The sequence below is a fragment of the Eulemur rufifrons genome, chromosome 6, assembly GCF_041146395.1.
Source record: "Eulemur rufifrons isolate Redbay chromosome 6, OSU_ERuf_1, whole genome shotgun sequence".
Lineage (NCBI taxonomy): Eukaryota > Metazoa > Chordata > Mammalia > Primates > Lemuridae > Eulemur > Eulemur rufifrons.
Genome location: NC_090988.1, coordinates 50,348,625 through 50,366,352, shown reverse-complemented (window position 1 = coordinate 50,366,352; position 17,728 = coordinate 50,348,625). Strand labels below are relative to the sequence as shown.

The window sequence follows — 17,728 nt, the reverse complement described above, 5'->3', positions numbered from 1 at the left end:
TCAATATAATAATAATAATTGTTCATTCAGCACACATCCCCTGAGCATTGGTATGTACAAGGCCTTGGATTATGCATCAAAAGCAAAAGGATGAATAAGGAAAAGCTCCTATCTTTGATAAGATTTAAAATATAGTGGGAGAGATGTACATTAACAATTGAGTACAATATAATGTAATAACTTCTAGAATGAAAGTCTATACACTAAAGGGCACAGAGAATAGAGTGATTGACTTAGCCTCAGAGCATAAAGGAAGACATTTCAGGCTTGTAGGGGGAAGCTGAAAGAGTCAGGAAAATAAAGGTTATCTACAAAGTTAAAAAAAAAGTTAAAATCAAAAGATCATGGAGATTCGGTTCAAGAAGAGGAACTGAGTACATATATTTGCCTTCTATTCCCCTGCAAATCCTCTTTAAGTGACAATAGAGAGGTACAATCAGAAGACAGGATACGGGGGGAGCATCAATGGATGAGTTTTTAAATTAATTTCCAGAATAGAAATGATAATCCAAAAGCATGCAAAATAAGGGAAATAACAAAGATTAGCAAAGAAATTAATGAAACAAAGAATAGAAAAGCAGTACAGAAAATCAATGAAACCAAAAGGTGGAACAAAGGAACAAAACGTAAAGACCTTTAGCTAGACTTACCAAGAAAAAAGAGCAAATAACTAAAAGGAATGAAAGAGGGAACATCACTAGCAACCGTACCAAAAAAAAAAAAAAAATAGATTGTAAGAGAATATGATGAACAACTGTATGGCAAGGAATTAGATAAATTAATTGAAATGGAAAAAATCCTAGAAGACATAAAATAAACTGAATCAAGAAGAAACAGAAAATCTATGAATTAGACCTATAATAAGAGATTATGAAAATTTCCCAAATACTTAAACCCGAGGCCCAGATGACTTCACTAGTGAAATCTACCAAACATTTAAAGAAGAATTAATACCAATTCTTCACAAATTCTTTCAAAAAGTAGAATACAAGGGAATACTTTCCAACACTTCCTATGATGATAGTATTATCCTGATACCATATCAAAGACATCCTATGAAATAGAACTACAAACCAATGTCTCTTGTGAATATGGACACAAAACTTCTCAACAAAACACTAGCAAATTAAATCCAGAAACATATTTTTTAAAAAGATTATATACTATTACCAAGTGGGATTTATCCCAAGAATGCAAGGTTAGTCAACAATAAAAAATCAAGTATTGGGCTGGGCGTGTTGGCACATGCCTGTAATCCTAGCACCCTGGAAGGCTGAGGCAGGAGGATCACCACTTCAGGCCCAGAGTTTGAGACCAGCCTGAGCAAGAGCAAGATGCCATCTCTACAAAACATAGAAAAATTAGCTGGGCATGGTGGCATGCACCTGACGTGCCATCTACTAGGAAGGCTGAGGCAGGAGGATTGCTTGAGCCCAGGAACTTGAGGTTGCAGTGAGCTACGGTGACATGACTGCACTTCAGCCCAGGTGACAGAACAAGACCCTGTCTCAAAAAAAAAAAAAAAAAATCAATTCTTGTAATACCAATGGCTTTCTCCATAACATTAGGAAGAAGACAAGGCAGTCCACACTCACCAAAATGATTCAACATCATATTGTAGGCCGGGCGCGGTGGCTCACGCCTGTAATCCTAGCACTCTGGGAGGCCGAGGTGGGCGGATCGTTTGAGCTCAGGAGTTCGAGACCAGCCTGAGCAAGAGCGAGACCCCACCTCTACTAAAAATAGAAAGAAATTATATGGACAGCTAAAAATATATATAGAAAAAATTAGCCGGGCATGGTGGCGCATGCCTGTAGTCCCAGCTACTCGGGAGGCTGAGACAGTAGGATCGCTTGAGCTCAGGAGTTTGAGGTTGCTGTGAGCTAGGCTGATGCCACGGCACTCACTCTAGCCTGGGCAACAGAGTGAGACTCTGTCTCAAAAAAAAAAAAAAAAAAACAACAACAACAAAAAAAAAAAACATCATATTGTAGGTTCTAGCCAGGGCAATTAGGCAAGAAAAAGAAATAAAAGGCATCTAGTATGGAAATGAAGAAGTAAAACTATCTCTACTCATAGATGATACAATCTTATATATAAAAAAAATCCTAAAGAATACACAAAAAATTATTAAAGCTAATAAAAAAAAATTCAGGAAAGTTGTAGGATACATGATCAACACACAAAAATCAGGATCTATATGCTGAAACATACTAACAATGAACAATCCAAAAAGAAAATTAAGAAGACAATTCCATTTGCAATAATATTAACAAAAATAATAAAATTTTTAGGAATAAATTCAACCAAGGAGGTAAAAGACTTATACATTGAAAACTATAAAACAATGCTGAAAAAAGTTAAAGACAACCTAAATAAATGGAAAGGCATCCCATGTTCACGGACTGGAAGATTTAATATTTTTAAGATGCCAATACTACCCAAAGTGATCTACATATTTGATGCAATCCCTGTGAAAATCCCAATAGTTTTTTCTGCAGAAATGGAAAAGCTGATCCTAACTTCATATAGAATTGCAAGGCATCTCAGCCAAAACAGTCTTGAAAAAGAAGAACAAAGTTGGAGGACTCAAACTTCCTGATTGCAACACTTAGCACCAAACTTCAATCAAAACAGGGTGATACTGGCATAAAGACAGATACATAGATTAATAGAATAGAAATGAGACCCCAGAAATAAACCCATGTATCTATAGTCAAATGATTTTTGATAAGGATGCCAAGACCATTCGATGAGAGAAGAATACTCTCTTCAACAAATGGTGCTGGGACAACTGGATATCTTCATGTAAAAGAGTAAAGTTGGGGCCAGGCGCAGGGCTCACGCCTGTAATCCTAGCACTCTGGGAGGCTGAGGCGGGAGGATCGTTTGAGCTCAGGAGTTTGAGACCAGCCTGAGCAAGAGCAAAATCCCGTCTCTACTAAAAAAAACAGAAAGAAATTAGCTGGACAACTAAAAATTTATATGGAAAAAATCAGCTGGGCATGGTGGCGCATGCCTGTAGTCCCAGTTGCTCAGGAGGCTGAGGCAGGAGGATTGCTTGAGCCCAGGAGTTTGAGGTTGCTGTGAGCTAGGCTGACGCCATGATACTCTAGCACAGGCAACTGAGTGAGACTCACTCTCAAAAAAAAAAAAAAAAAAAAAAAAAGACAGAGTAAAGTTGGACCCTAACTCACACAATACACAAAAATTAACTCAAAGTGGATCACAGACATAAATGGAAGAGCTGAAATTATAAAGCTCTTATTAAAAATATTTTCAACCAAGAAGGTTGAGTAAATCTTCATGACCCTGGATTTGGTAATGGTTTCTTAGATATGACACCAAAAGTAAAAACAACAACAAAAAAAATAAACTGAACTTCATCAAAACTCAAAATTTTTGTGCTTCAAAGGACACTATTCCAAAAAGTGAAAAGACAACCCATAGTATGAGAGAAAACATTTGTTGTATTTGGTAAGGGTGTAGTACCCAGAACATATGAAAAAACTCTTATAATAACAAAAAGACAAACACTTTATTAAAAAATGGGAAAAGTTCAATAGACATTTTTCCAGTGAAGATATACAAATAGCCAAAAAGCATATGTTCAACATCATTAGTCATTAGGGAAACACAAATTAAAACCACAAGACACCACTTCACATCCATTTAGGATGGCCACAATTTTTTTTTTTTTAAAAAGGAAAATAATAAGTATTGATGAAGATGTGAAGAAACTGGAACCCTCCTATACTACTGGTAGGAATTAAAATGGTGCAGCCACCGTGGGAAAGTTTGGTAGTTCCTCAAAAAGTAAAAACATAGAATTACCATATGATCCAGCAATTCTACTTCTAGGTATATACTCAACCAAAAACTAGTACTCAAACAAAAACTTGTAAATTCATTTTCACAGCAACACTATTCACTATAACCAAAAGGGAGAAACAATCCAAATGCCCATCAAGTGATGAATGGATAAGTGATATATCCACACAATAGAATACTCAGCCAGTGAAAGGAATGAGTGCTGATACCTGCTGCAGCACTGATGAACCTTAAAAACATTATGCTATGTGAAAGTAGCCAGACACAAAAGGCCACACATTGTATGATTCAATTTATATGAAGTAAGTAAATCTACAGAAACAAAAAGCAGATCGGTGGTTGCTAGTTGCTAAGGGGAGGGAGGAATGGGGAGCAATTGCTTAATGAGTATGGGGTTTCCTTTTGCAGTGATGAAAATGTTCTGGACCTAGACAGTGTTGATAGTTGCACAAACTTGCTAATGTACTAAATGCCACTGAAATGGTCCGAATGGTGAATTTTATGTTATAGGATTTTACCACAACTTTTAAAAATATAATAAAAATTCCTTTATTACCTGTATCTATTTTTGCTTAACATTAAAAAATCTGCAATCAAGGAGGAAGGAAGGAAAAAGGAAAGGGATGGGAGGGGAGGGGGAAGGGGAGCCTCCAGCATCACTGAAGACCTAGCATAGTTGTGGAGGGGTATATGCAACCTAGAAGACTGGCCAGGCTGAGTAAGGGTAGGTGCCTAGAAAGAGTAAGGGCCATGGAAAACAGGGATAGGATTCAAGGAACAACTAAGAGCCTTGCTACTTAAGTATTCTGTCCCTAGCTAGATAGACAAGAAAATAAAGAGAGAAAAAAGGAGAAGAACAAAGTAGAAGAAGGAGAGAGAAATAAAGGAGGTGAACGAAGAGGGGGAGAAAAGAGAGGAAGTAAGAGAGAAGAAAGAAAAAAAACCAAAGCAGAAGTATATAGCCCTCTGCCAGTCCTGCCAAGAGAAAAGGAAAAATAGACAGGAGAGAGAAGACTAAGAAGAAAAGCAGAGAATAAAAGTGAAGAAAAGGAGAGAAGGAAAAAAAGGAAGAAAAGAAAACAGCAGTGGAAAACTTAGAAGGTAGGAATATGAGGAAAGAAAAAAATGATAAAAGAATAGTAAAATATAAAAATAACATTTTCTGAGTACATACTATAGAATAGACTGTGCAACGTGTTTGTAAACACAGTATCTCACTTAATCCACATAACTGTATCAGGTAGGTATAATTTTCCCTATGGAAAAAGTGGTATAAATGGGTGCTCCAAAAGACATGAGGTCAAAGAGGTGACAACAGAGCCCAATTGTGAACTCAGGTGTGCTAACTCCATAGCTTATATTGTTCCCTATACCATAATAACTACCCTTATGATCCTCATACAGCTATCACCCGGCCAAAATGCCTCTTCAGCCTCCCCCTCGCCCCCGTCCCCCGCCTCTTAGCAAGGCACCTGCCATCTGGACCCACCTGTGAAAGTAACACAGGTGGCAGCATTTTATATGATCTCCCACACTTTTGTTTATTAACTTTCCCTTCCCTGAATCACCTAAAACCCCAAATCTCCCTCCTTCCTCATCTTCATAAAAACTTACCTGTACTGGGTCCTACCTCTTCAGTGCTTGCTCCCTGCTACTAGAGCATGTAAAAGTAATCCATATCTTCTGTCAGTGTATGACAATGTCAACAGTTTCCCCAGATGTATTTATTCATTTATTCAATCGACATTTACTCAGCATTTACTATGTGCCAGACCCTAGACTAGATGCTGAAGGTAAAACAATGAACAAGACAGACATGGTCCCTACAAACAAGAAGTTTACATCTATCTGGAAAGACAGACAAGTGAACAAGCAATTGCAATAGAACATAAATTCCACTGATAGAGGAATTCCCAGATGTCAGGGCAACAGAATCTTTTCAAGACTCAGACCTATCCCAAAGGACTAACTCTAAGGACAGGGGTAATTTCAGGCTGGTTACAAGCTAGGAAGGAAAAGGGAAGAGCCTCCTCATTGCCCCTGAACTCTGGCTTTCTGCTCAGCCATCACTCAGTCTGAGAGGCTAAACAGATGCAGGTGCCATTCATTATGGAAGACTCTTTAGAGAAACTTCTCTGTGATATCGGATGTTTCCTGAAGTTCTTTAAAGAAGAATATAGTGAGAAAGAAGTTCAGGTCCAGGCATGTTTCACAGACCTTATATCAAAACAAAGTAATAAAAAAAAAAAATCAAAACCAAGTAATCTTTCTCACTCAAAATATCTTAAGTCCACATCCTGGACATCATTATGCTAGTCTGTTATACCCTCTTTATCAGGCAGGGGCTAAGCAACACCAACCATTCCTCAGCTTCCCACCAGCCCCATGGGATACCACTAGTATTCCCAATATAAGAATTAAGTACTCTGTTCCAATTAATTTGCCCAAGGAAAGAAGCAACCCCAAGGGACTATCCCACCCTCAAAAGAAGTAGCTACCTCACCTCCTTCAAGTGCTCACTCAAATGTCACCTTCTCAGTAAGGTCTGCCCTAAGCCCCTTATTTAATACTGCAACCTGCTCCCTCCTCCTCTCCTATGGTACACTACATTTTTTTCTACAGAAAATAAAATATTATATAATTTAGTGTGTTTACTATTTATTGTCTGTCTTCACCTCCTAGAACGTATGTTCCATGGGAAAGAGGTCTTTTTTGTTCCCTGATGTATCCCAAGCACCTATAACTGGTACAGAGTAGGCACTCAATAAATGTTTGTCAAACAAATGAATATATTCTCCCATTGTGAAGGCCACACTATTAGTTTCCTATTGCTGAGGTAACAAATTACTGCAAATTTAGAGCTTAAAAGAGTACAAATTTATTACTTACACTTTTGGAGATCAGAATTCCAAAATGAGTTTCACTGGGCAGAAGTCAAGGTGTTACCAGGACCGTGTTCCTTCTGGAAGCTCTAAGGGAGAATCTATAACCTTGCTTTTCCCAGCTTCTTAAAAGCTGCCTGCATTCCTTGGTCTATGGTCCTTTCCTCCATCTTCAAATCTCCCTCTCTTTGACTTCTGCTTCCATCACCACATCTCCTTCTGACTCCAAACCTCTTGCCTGTCTCTATTAAGAATCCTTGTTAATACATTGGGCCCACCTGGATAATCCAAACAATCTCCCCATCTCAAGATCCTTAACTTAATCACACTTGCAAAGTGTTTTTTTATCATGTTAGGGTGAGACTCTGGGATTCACAGGTTCTGAGGATTAGAATTTGGACATCATTGGGAACATCCACAATTCAGCCTACCACAGTCACTTCTAGGCTACCTTGTTCCTCCTTTTGAAGCCTAAAATAACAGATGTGCAGAGCCAGTAGAGCACGTGGAGATGATCTAGTTCTCATAATTTCACTCCCTGGCCAATGCCCCAGCTCACGTCCTCAAGCTAAGTATTTCAACAGCCTCCTAAATGATCTCTCTGCATCCAGTCTTGTCCTTCCAAATTTAACTTCTATTCCACAGTAATCTTAAATAAATTATACATTTAAAATATGTGCAGTTTATTATATCCAATTACGCCTCAATTAAGCTTTTTCAAAAAGGGGGGAAGTTGAATTTTAAAAATGATCAATCCAAAAGAAAGCAAGATAAATGTAAAAAGAGAACATAGAGCAGGAGAATAGAAAGCAAATAGTAAGTGCTAGATCTAAAACTAAATATGTATTACTTTAAATGGACTAAATGCTCAAATTTTTAAAAATTTGTCTAACTATATTAAAATAACAAAACTCAACTATAAGCTCCTTCTAAGAATTTGGTTTTTTTGAGATTAAAAGAAATGGAAAAGACATACCTTGTATATGTATCAGTGTTTTATTGCCAGCATAATGCCATGCACCAACCAAAGACAAAACCTTAGTCACACATAGCAGTAAGAGTTTATTGCTCATACATCTGCGCTAATTAGCTCTGTTCTGCTGATCTAGGCTGGCCTCAGCTACAATGACTGGGATGACTTGGCTCTGCTCCATGGTACTCAATCAGATAAGCCTGAGCATGTTTGCGTGGTGATGGAAATCGTCCAAGAGAATAAAGTCCCAAATGCAAGCCCATCTCAAGTCTCTCCTTTGGGGGATGTTTGTTCACATGGCTGAGCCCAAAGACAAAAACCAGGGCAGGTCACCTCGTGGTAGTAGGGCAGAGTAAAATTACATGGCAAAGTGTGTGAACACAGAGTGTAACTAAAGGAAGGGTGAAGAATTGGGGCCAGAAGATACAATCTACCTCTCTACATGACCAGCAAAGTAAAACTTGAGGCAAAAAAAGCATTACTGGAGACAAAGAGGGACATTTCACAATGATGAAAAATGATTTTTAAAAACGTCTTCAGTTTGTAGGTACCCAACCACATAGCCTCTGAAGGAGAAATAGAAAAATGCACAATCATGGTGGGAGATTTAGCACACTTCTCTCAAAAAAGTACAGAATAAGCAGAAAAAAAGTTTGTAAGGACATAGAAGATTGTAACAACTTAACAAATTAGTCTTACCATTTATAGAACACTGTACTCAGTAAATGCAGAATGCGCATTCTTTTCAAATGGACATGGAACATTTATCAAAAGTGATTATATATTGAGTCACACAACTAGTTTTAATAAACTTTAAAGAATGACATCTTAAGGATATATTTTCTGACTACAGTGCAATTTAGCCAGAAATCAATAGGAAAAAGATAACCAGAAAATTCCACATTTGGGAAGTGAACAACACATTTGTAAAAACCCATGGGCCAAAGGAAAATAATCACAGTGGAAATTAGAAAAAAAGTTTTTCAATTGCCTAGTGATGGAACTACTTTTACACACACACACATACAGAACCTGGTGGGACTAACTGCACATACTGGGGTGTCCAAAGGCAGATGTTGTGAACAAAATCTCTACGACTGGGAAGATGGTAAACTGCGTGGCTACTGAACTAAAAAGGCAGTTTTTAGGCCAGAATAGTTACCACCACCTTTTCCCACATATCTACAGATCCTTAACTTCGTGTCTATGCACCAGCCACGTTATCCAAGTTCACAGGAAAATTCAGTAATATTTAGGGGGAGATCAATAAACATTATGTTTCCGTTCCCGAACTCTTCTCTGATTTCTACACTCCAAATACCCAACAGCTTACCGAAATCTCCAGTAACTGGATTTCTCAAAGGAACCTCAAAATTAATATGTTCAAAACTGAACCCTTGATTTTCCCTCCCAAACCTCTCCCTCCTGAAATCTGTCCCATCTCAGTAAAGGACACCATCGCCATTCGCCCGCTAAGTCAAAACCCGGGGGGTGCTGGCCAGGATTGAGAAAGCAGAAGTAAACTATCCCCTTCGTCATAAACAACTAGAAAACGGGATGAAACACACGAAGCAGCTGCCGTGAGATGGTCACCAACAGGCGGCACAGGGCCGTGAGCCTCGAGGGAGGGAAACAACCGAGCTCACCCGACGACGATGCCGCGAGCGGACTGCGTCAAAGCGCCTCAGGTTTGGCAGCCGACTGGTAATACTAATGTAACTTCTTGTTTCTAGCGATGCTTCAGGAGGAAGCACGGAGCTAGACTGAAGTCCCCAAACCCAAACCCGGACTTCAGGTTTGACAACGGCAGCGTCTCTCAAGATGGAGGCCTGGCTGGAGCAGGGCCCGAGGGAGGCGGGGCCGGTGGGCGGGACCGGGCACAGCGGGGCGGGGCCAAGGATGCTCCCTGCCAGAGAAGGACTGGACCCCAACTTAGCCCAGAGCACCTCTTTTTTTGGAGACAGAGTATTGCTCTGTCGCCCCCGCGCTAGAGTGCCGTGGCGTCAGCCTAGCTCACAGCAACCTCAAACTCCTGGGCTCAAGCAATCCTACTGCCTCAGCCTCCCGAGTGGCTGGGACTACAGGTGCACGCCACCACATCCAGCTAATTTTTCCATAATATTTTTTGTAGAGACGGGATCTCGCTCTTACTGGGGCTGGTCTCAGACTCCTGGTCTTAAGCGATCCTTCTGCCTCAACTTCCCAAAGTGCTAGAATGATAGGCGTTAGCCACTGCTCCCGGCCTAGAGCACCACTTTTTAATGTCTTTTAAGGTATACTATTTGTTTTAGTTTGTTTTGGTTCTTATAACATAACTTAAGTGTAAGCTTAGTGCTTGTTAATAATTTATTTCAGGAATTAACTATTTTTTGTAGCCCAATTAGTCACAAATTGCCTTTTTTTTTTTTTTTTTTAAGAGATAGGGGTCTTGCTATGTTGCTCAGGCTGGGGAGCAGTGGCTACTCAAGGCACCATTGTAGCTCACTGTAACCTTAAACTCCTGGTCTCAACTGATCCTCTTACCTCAGCCTCCACAGTAGCTGAGAGGTGTTACCTCATTTTTTAATTTTTTCTTTTTTTGCCTTTTCTTTTTTTTCAAACATTTGAAGGGTGATGGGCCTGTTTTCCCTTTTCTTTGTTTAATCTTTGAGTCATCCACCTATTTCTCTGACTCTGCCCTCATTCCTGAGCTCTAGACCCTTATATCCAACTGCAGGCTAATGGTCTTCACCTGCTGTAGACACCTCAAATTCAGTAAACTCTAACTTAAATTCATTATCTCCCCTTCATATCTGCTCCATCTCCTATGGCTCTAAATCAGTAAGTGACAAGATCTGAAACACTGTCTCCTTCTTGACTACTCCCATTCGTTTGCAAACAGCCCCCCCACACACAGAATAACCAAATTCTACCTATTATACTTCCTACCCTTTTCTCCTACTCATTCCCTTGTTGCATTTCAGTGGGTACCAACCAGCTTAATACTGCTAAGTTACTGCAGCAGACTCCCAAAGAATCTCACTACTTCCAATTTCCCTCTCCCCAAATCTATCATTCAAAGAGCAACTGGTGATCTTTTAAAAATGCAAATCTGACCATGCTTAAAATTCATTCCTAAAGTTAACGCTCCTTAAATTGGATCCTGCCTTTCTCTCCAGTCTCATCTTCCCCTACTCTCTTCCACCTCCACTTATATTGAAATTCCAGCAAACCAAACCTCTTGTACTGCTTCCCTACATCATTATGTATCTTTATTCATGCTGTTCCTATTACGAGGCTTACCAACTTCCCACTCCCAACTTTTACCTGGCTAACTCCTTTTCTTAGTGTGAAACAACTCAGGAAGCCTTCTTTGATCATCCTCACCCCATTCCTTACCACCAGGCTTTGTAGGTACCTCTTCCTGTGTGTCCTATCTCTCCCTCCAAATAAACTTCTTACTACTATGTTAGCCACACTGATTGAATCTAATTACCCTGTGTGGGGAGGGGGCTCTGTTGCTAGTGAGTGCACTGGAGCAGGTTCCTTGGGAATTGAAAGAAGAGGTGAGAGGCAGCAGGGAGATGAGACGTACTCTTTATTGTGGGGGGGGGGAGCAGGGAAGATGCCACGTGCAGTGAGAATATGGCGAACGCTTACATATGGCTCAGAATAATAGTAGCAACATGTCAAGCAAAAGCATGATCATATGGGTTCACATAGGAGATAAGACCTTGGTTACATAAGTGTGCTGACTCATGTCTTACCGGAAGGCCAGCTTTCTAAGGGCTGGGTCGGGAAAAACACTCTGGCAGTTATCTTAGTTTGGCCTAAGAAACCTATTGTCTATACAAATGAATTTTCCCTTACACCCTGTTTTGCTGAGGTTTTAATTTCTGCTTCCCCCCTCTAATTATAATCTACCTGCAGAAAAGACCATATCTATTTAATAATTCATCTCTTTATTCCCAACGCCTACTACAATGCTTGGCACATGTCAATCAATTGGTTGGTTAAATAAATAGCTAGCAGCTACAGACCCATCAACCCTTAAACTGATTTAAGCACTTAGGTGGTATCTTTTCTGACCCAGCTGAATTCCCTGGAGTGTGCCTCCCAGTAACCAGTTAGGAGGATATGACGCTAACCTGAAGAGAGATTGGTAACTTGGATGATGGGGCAGTTGATATTGCAGAGGAAGAAAAGTAGACTGAGCCTTGAGATGTTTACCCTCACCCTCCTAATTTCCATTCTGGACCCTGGCTTAACCCTTGACATAATAGTACTAAACTGTTGGCAACTACTAATATTATATTAGGAGCAATCAAGGGATTAAGCAATCTTTTGTGATATGAAAATTTTTGAAACTCCATTCTGACTGCTTCTTGAGACACTTTCCTTCATTTCTCATCATCGGAGAACGAAACAAGCCCTAGTGATTAGTCCCAGGTTTGAGCAAATACAGGCCTGATCTTATTACTCCTAGTTTTAAAAGTCCATCAAAAAGCAAGACAATGTATACTATTATGTACCCATAATAATTAAACATTTTTAAAAAGTTGCCAGGTGTGGTGGCTCACACTTGTAATCCTAGCACTCTGGGAGGCCGAGGCGGGAGGATTGCTTAAAGCCAGGAGTCAGAGACCAGCCTGAGCAAGAACGAGATCTGTCTCTACTTAAACAAACAAACAAAAATAGAAAAAATTAGCTGGGCGTGGTGGTGCATGCCTGTAATCTCAGCTGCTTGGGAGACTGAGTGAGATAGGAGGATCGCTTGAGCCGAAGAGTTTGAGGTTGCAGTGAGCTATGATGATGCCTCTGCACCCTAGCCCGGGAGATAGAGTAAGACCCAGTCTCAAAAAAAAAAAAAAAAAAACCACTCAGAAATAGTGAAGCATAAGGAAGGAAATAGGATAAGGAGGGGGTAGGGGAAGGAGAGAAATGGGTGTGGCTATGAAAGGGCAAGATCAGGGATTCCTGAGGTGATGGAAATTTTCTGCATCTTGACTGTAGTGATGTCAATGCTCGGTTATACTACAGTACTAGAGTTTTGCAATTGCTACCATTGGAGGAACCTGTAAAGGTGTTACCACTGGAGAAACTACCACTGGTGGGATCTTCCTGTATTATTTCTTACAACTGCATTTGAATCTACAAATTATCTCAAAATAAAATGTTTAATTTAAAAAAAAGCAACAGAATAGATTTTTACAAGACATAATTGAAAATAGATAATTATCCAAAATATATATAAATATATCCAAAAATACAAAAAAGATGATAAAACAATGGCAACTATGAATAAAAAGTTTGAAAAGGCACTTCACAAAGGAGTAAAAGCACAATGAAATACTACAATACACACTAGATTGGTTACAATGAAATAGTTAAACAGTATCAGGTGTTAGCAAGGATGTTGAACAATCACTCCCACACTAATAGCAGGTGTAGCCTGGAACAACTCCTTTGGGAAACCATTAGGCATTATCTTTAAAAGCTAAAGATATGTATGCCCTATGATCCAGTAATTCCATACCTAGGGTATCACCTAGATACAAATTTGTGCTCATGGTACCTTGAGATAGATAAACAACATTGTTCATAGCAGCATTGCTTGCCACAGCCCTAAACAAGAAATAACCCAAATATTTATCAACGGAAGAATGAATAATGTCAGCATATTCATACAATTGAATAACATGGAGCAAACAAAGCCAAATGACCAGACAGTACACATACCAGGCCTTCTAGTATAACATTGAAGGAAAGCAAATTATTTCTCCCTAAAATGTTGAGGATTGTTGAAAACACTAAAAAGCCAGGGGAACACTCTGCCTCATCCTCTACTTGCCTGGTGGCAGGACATAAATCTTGCCCTCCTGGAAACAGCACTTGTTCATCAGCCCAGAGAGGGCACCAGCAGGCACCAATCTGGGAACAGATTTTTACTACCTTCCCACATTGTCCCTGCCTTTTTAAAAGACTGGAACTGCTCTCTCCTTTGTCTTGTCATCATAGGATTGAATACTATTTAAGCGAGGTCCCTAAGCCAGTGCCTTGAGAGAGAGACTTTTGAACTAGAGCTTCTTGATGGGTACAACACGTGTCAATAATCTTATGCTGGTTTTTCTCTTGTAAATCTGACTTTTATTTTCAAGAGAGTGTCTGAACTAAGAATTTATGAGGGTTAAAAAATGAAATTATATTTTCTTTCTTTCAGCATTTATTGGAGGAAACCAACAAATACAGGATCACTAGTAGGGGTAGAGGTCCTCTGCTGCCCATCCATTTGGAGTCAGCATGCAGGAATGAAAGAGACCCTGGTCCTTGCATGAATATGACTATGCAGTGCCTCCTAATCCACCGAGCCCAACTGCCAATGAGGAAGGTTATTTCCTCACCTTGTTGAACAAGAGGCCTGAAAACCAAAAAATGACTGGCCTGACAAGGGCTGGGATCCGATAGATGCATGGTGTGGCAGAACCGTGGCTTCTAGCCCTGTTCCACCACTTCATCACTCATCAGTTAGGAGTTCACAGGCTCTCTCCTGATGAAATCAGGGGCCAAAGTCCATGTCTGGTTATGGCAGACAAGTGGCCTGATCAGCATTCTATTAATAGTAAAATTGATTGCCTTAAGTATTTGGCTGTAGCCAGTTTCCATGGACCTCAAAGGCCAACTCTCTTCCTGAGAGGCCAACCTGTGGGGAATCTTGGATAAGTTAACCCTTATTTCTCAACCACTGCAGTTGCCCATCTCCAATCTTTATGTGGCCTCTATGTATCATACTCCATCCCATCAGTACTATATATCATGTCAACCTTATACGCAACCATGGAGAATGGTTAATACAGTGACTATGGCACAGGTTCTCAAAATTGAGCTATATCAGAATCGCCTGGAAGACTTATTAAAACACAGATTGCAGATCCATGGAGGGCCCTGAGAATTTGCATTTTTAAAGAGTTCCCAGGTGATGCTAATGTTTCTGGTCCTGGACCCACACTTTGAAAATCACTGGAATAGGGAAAGCCATGAAAAGCCCTTCCCTAAACCAAGCGCTGAGGGAGCCCAGACTCAGACAAGAGAAAAGATACCATAGTTCTGATTGGGGTACATTAGATAATCATACTGCCTTTTCCTATATGTAGAATCTGATTATTTTACATTCTAGTAATCATGATCCATAAACAATAGGATGTATTGATTAGGGCACAGACAGCTCTTTGTAAGATTATGAAGATCAACTCTATGAAGATCAACCCACTCTGATTAAAATAACAACATTAATAACAACAATAATAAAATGAAACCACCCTGGTTAAGGAGTCCAGGCCAATCCACTGGATGGCTAGACTGGTTCCATTGGCTGTTTAGCCTAGCATGACTGGCAGATTTCCTATTAACATCTTTAGTTTCAATCACCCCTACCAGGAATAAGACTATGTAGTGTCTCCCACTCCTTTCCTCTCCACTGTCAACTGGGAAGCTTTCTCCTTCATATCTAGGCCAAGTGATGGCTGTGGGGGCCTGAGAATACCAGAAAACATGAAGCAGTTGAGTGATCACCTCAAGGTTGTAGGTCTTAGTCCCTGGAGGCACACTGGTGAAGGCCATTTGACCACACAGGAAAATAGCCTAGGAGGGGCATATTGTCCAGTCCAGAGTTGTGTGTGTGTGCACATACCCACTATGTGGAGTTAAAACCAACAGTCAGAGTTATAGGGCTTGAATAAAGGCTAACCAATGTCTACTGGATTGCTCCCAAGCCTTTTCCAATGGCCAGGATTCCTGTGTCATCCCAGGAGGAAGAGGAAGAGCTAGACCAAAGAGTCTATGGTTGACAGTTCCATAGGCAGGTGGTGGGTAGGGTAATTCAAAGAAGTAGGGTAGGAAGCTGGGATTAGTGAAATGTTAGGAAACACTGGAATGCTACCAATTTTCCCTTGCTGCATCTAGTAACTGATGGCTGATCCAGTATTGTGCCAGATTAACAAAGGAGCCATTGCCTGTAAGAGTTGCCTGGAAGAATTTGGGATGGCCTCGGTGACAATCCTCCTAGAGGGATTCAAGTATAAGATAGTATGTACTCCCTCCACTTGCCTCCTGTGGTTTCAGGTGTTCTCTTATTTCTGGTGAGGGGCTTCTGGAAATATCTATTATGTCTGTCCTAGTACAATCACCTTAACAGGAAGCCAGTAGTAACCCTATCACCACCAATCTTCTTCCCCCATGGCCCCATAATAGTTGGACTACATTTACTTGCACCCAAGGGTGAGGACAGCTAGCACAGTGCCCATGTGGCAAGGTATACAATAACATCAAATGTAGGATAAACGTATGTATGACCTCTGTTAGATGGAGACCACTAGATAGTCGTGAAATAGCAGTGCCTTCAGGTTGGTGTTTGCCCATTCTCAGCACAGGGCATTGTGCAGACTTCCCAACTGTCAAATAGAATCAGGAAAGGAAAAAAAAGTGCACAGGTGTGGAAAAGAACATCTACATTCAGTTTCCCGAGGTGCAGTTGTGCTACTCCAGTTATTTTCCCATCCCCTAACTCCTAGGTCCAGATAGAGACTTGCAGGGTGTGCTGGGCAGAATTCTAAGCTGGCCCCCAACATTCCCAGCCTTTGGTGTACACATACTTTCGCCCAGTTATTGAACCAAATGGTAATCTAGGTACTGCAGCAAAGGAATTTTGTAGATGTAATTAAGTTCCCAAGTCAGTTGACCTTGAAATAGGGAGATTATCTAGGCAAACCTGATTTAATCACACAAGCTCTTTAAAAGTCATTTTCTCTGGCTAGTTGCAAAAGCGGAAGTCAGAAAGATGTGTTTTGGCTGACCTGGAAGAAAGCAAACACGCATTCTGTGAATTGCCTGTGGGGCCATGTGGCAAGAAACTGTCAGGTAAGAGTGGTTCCAGCTGATAGATAGCAGGAAAATGAAGACCTCAGTCCTTCAACTGTAAGGAAATGAATTCTGTCAACAACCAGTGAGCCTGGAGGAGAACTCCAAGCCTCACACGAACCACAGCCCCAACCAACACCTTGATTTCAGCTATGAGCAGAAAATCCAGACGTGCTGTGCCCAGACTTCTGACCTACAGAAACTGAGATAGCTTGTGTTGTTTTAAGCCACAAATTTTGTGGTAATTTCTTACATAGCAATAGAAAACTAACATACAGGATAAAAGTATTTAAGACAAAGAATTAGACAAGCAATAATTGTGTATGAGGAGAGAGTTTCAAAGTTCTCTTGCCCCTATAATCTGCAGGCAGTAAAAGGCATAGAAATGTGCTGTTAAGCTGCCTGGGCATGCAGAATGTTCCACTGTCTGAGTGGATGTCTAGATATGACAGTAGTAAACAGTGATTCCCTACAAAGCCTAAATTGTGTTGCAAAGTCCACAGCACAGCCAGTGCTTCTATCTTAACGCCTAACTAATCAGACTAAGATTCCAAAGGGGCAATCACTAACGATTCCTCAGTCCTCGCCACACTTGCCAATTTACCATTGCAATCTCAAAGTGAGGGGGTAAATCTTTGGGTTCTCATCACTCTTGTCTTCTGGGTGGGGTATCCAGATGGGATACCATCATCTAGCATTTTCTCTACCTCACATATAGCAATCCATCCAGTTGGGACTTGTCCTTTCAACAACTACATGGAGGAACTCCTGTGTCTTTGTGTTTTTTCCCCCAATGAAACAACACTGGGCACTTCTGACTCCTTGATCTAAAAGCCATCACCAAGTGGCATTATAAGAGCTGTCAGCTCACTTAGTCCCCCTAGGGTTATCTCTTTCACCTGGAGTGGGGCTAAGAAGGGTGAAAGTTATTTCATGTGTCAACTTAACTGGGACATGGAATGCCCACATAGCTGGTTAAACATTATTTCTGGGTTTGTCTGTGAGGGTATTTCCAGAAGAGACTAGCATTTTTTTTTTTTTTTTTTAAGAGATTGGGTCTCACTCTGTCACCCAGGCAGGAGTGCAGTGGCATGAACAAAGCTCACTGCAATCTTGAACTCCTGGGTTCAAGAGATCCTCCTCCCTCAGC

The 17,728-nt window shown here is 40.6% G+C and overlaps 1 protein-coding gene across 1 annotated transcript in view; it reads right to left on the bottom strand.

Annotated features, from left to right (window-relative positions):
* GDPD4 (glycerophosphodiester phosphodiesterase domain containing 4) overlaps nucleotides 1-9,370 on the bottom strand; it is a 120,062-nt gene extending 110,692 nt beyond the window's left edge. Inside the window, exon 1 of the mRNA XM_069470484.1 lies at nucleotides 9,333-9,370. The gene's annotated coding sequence lies outside the window, so the exon portion shown is untranslated. The remainder of the gene's footprint in view (nucleotides 1-9,332) is intronic.
* Nucleotides 9,371-17,728: the final 8,358 nt, after the last annotated feature.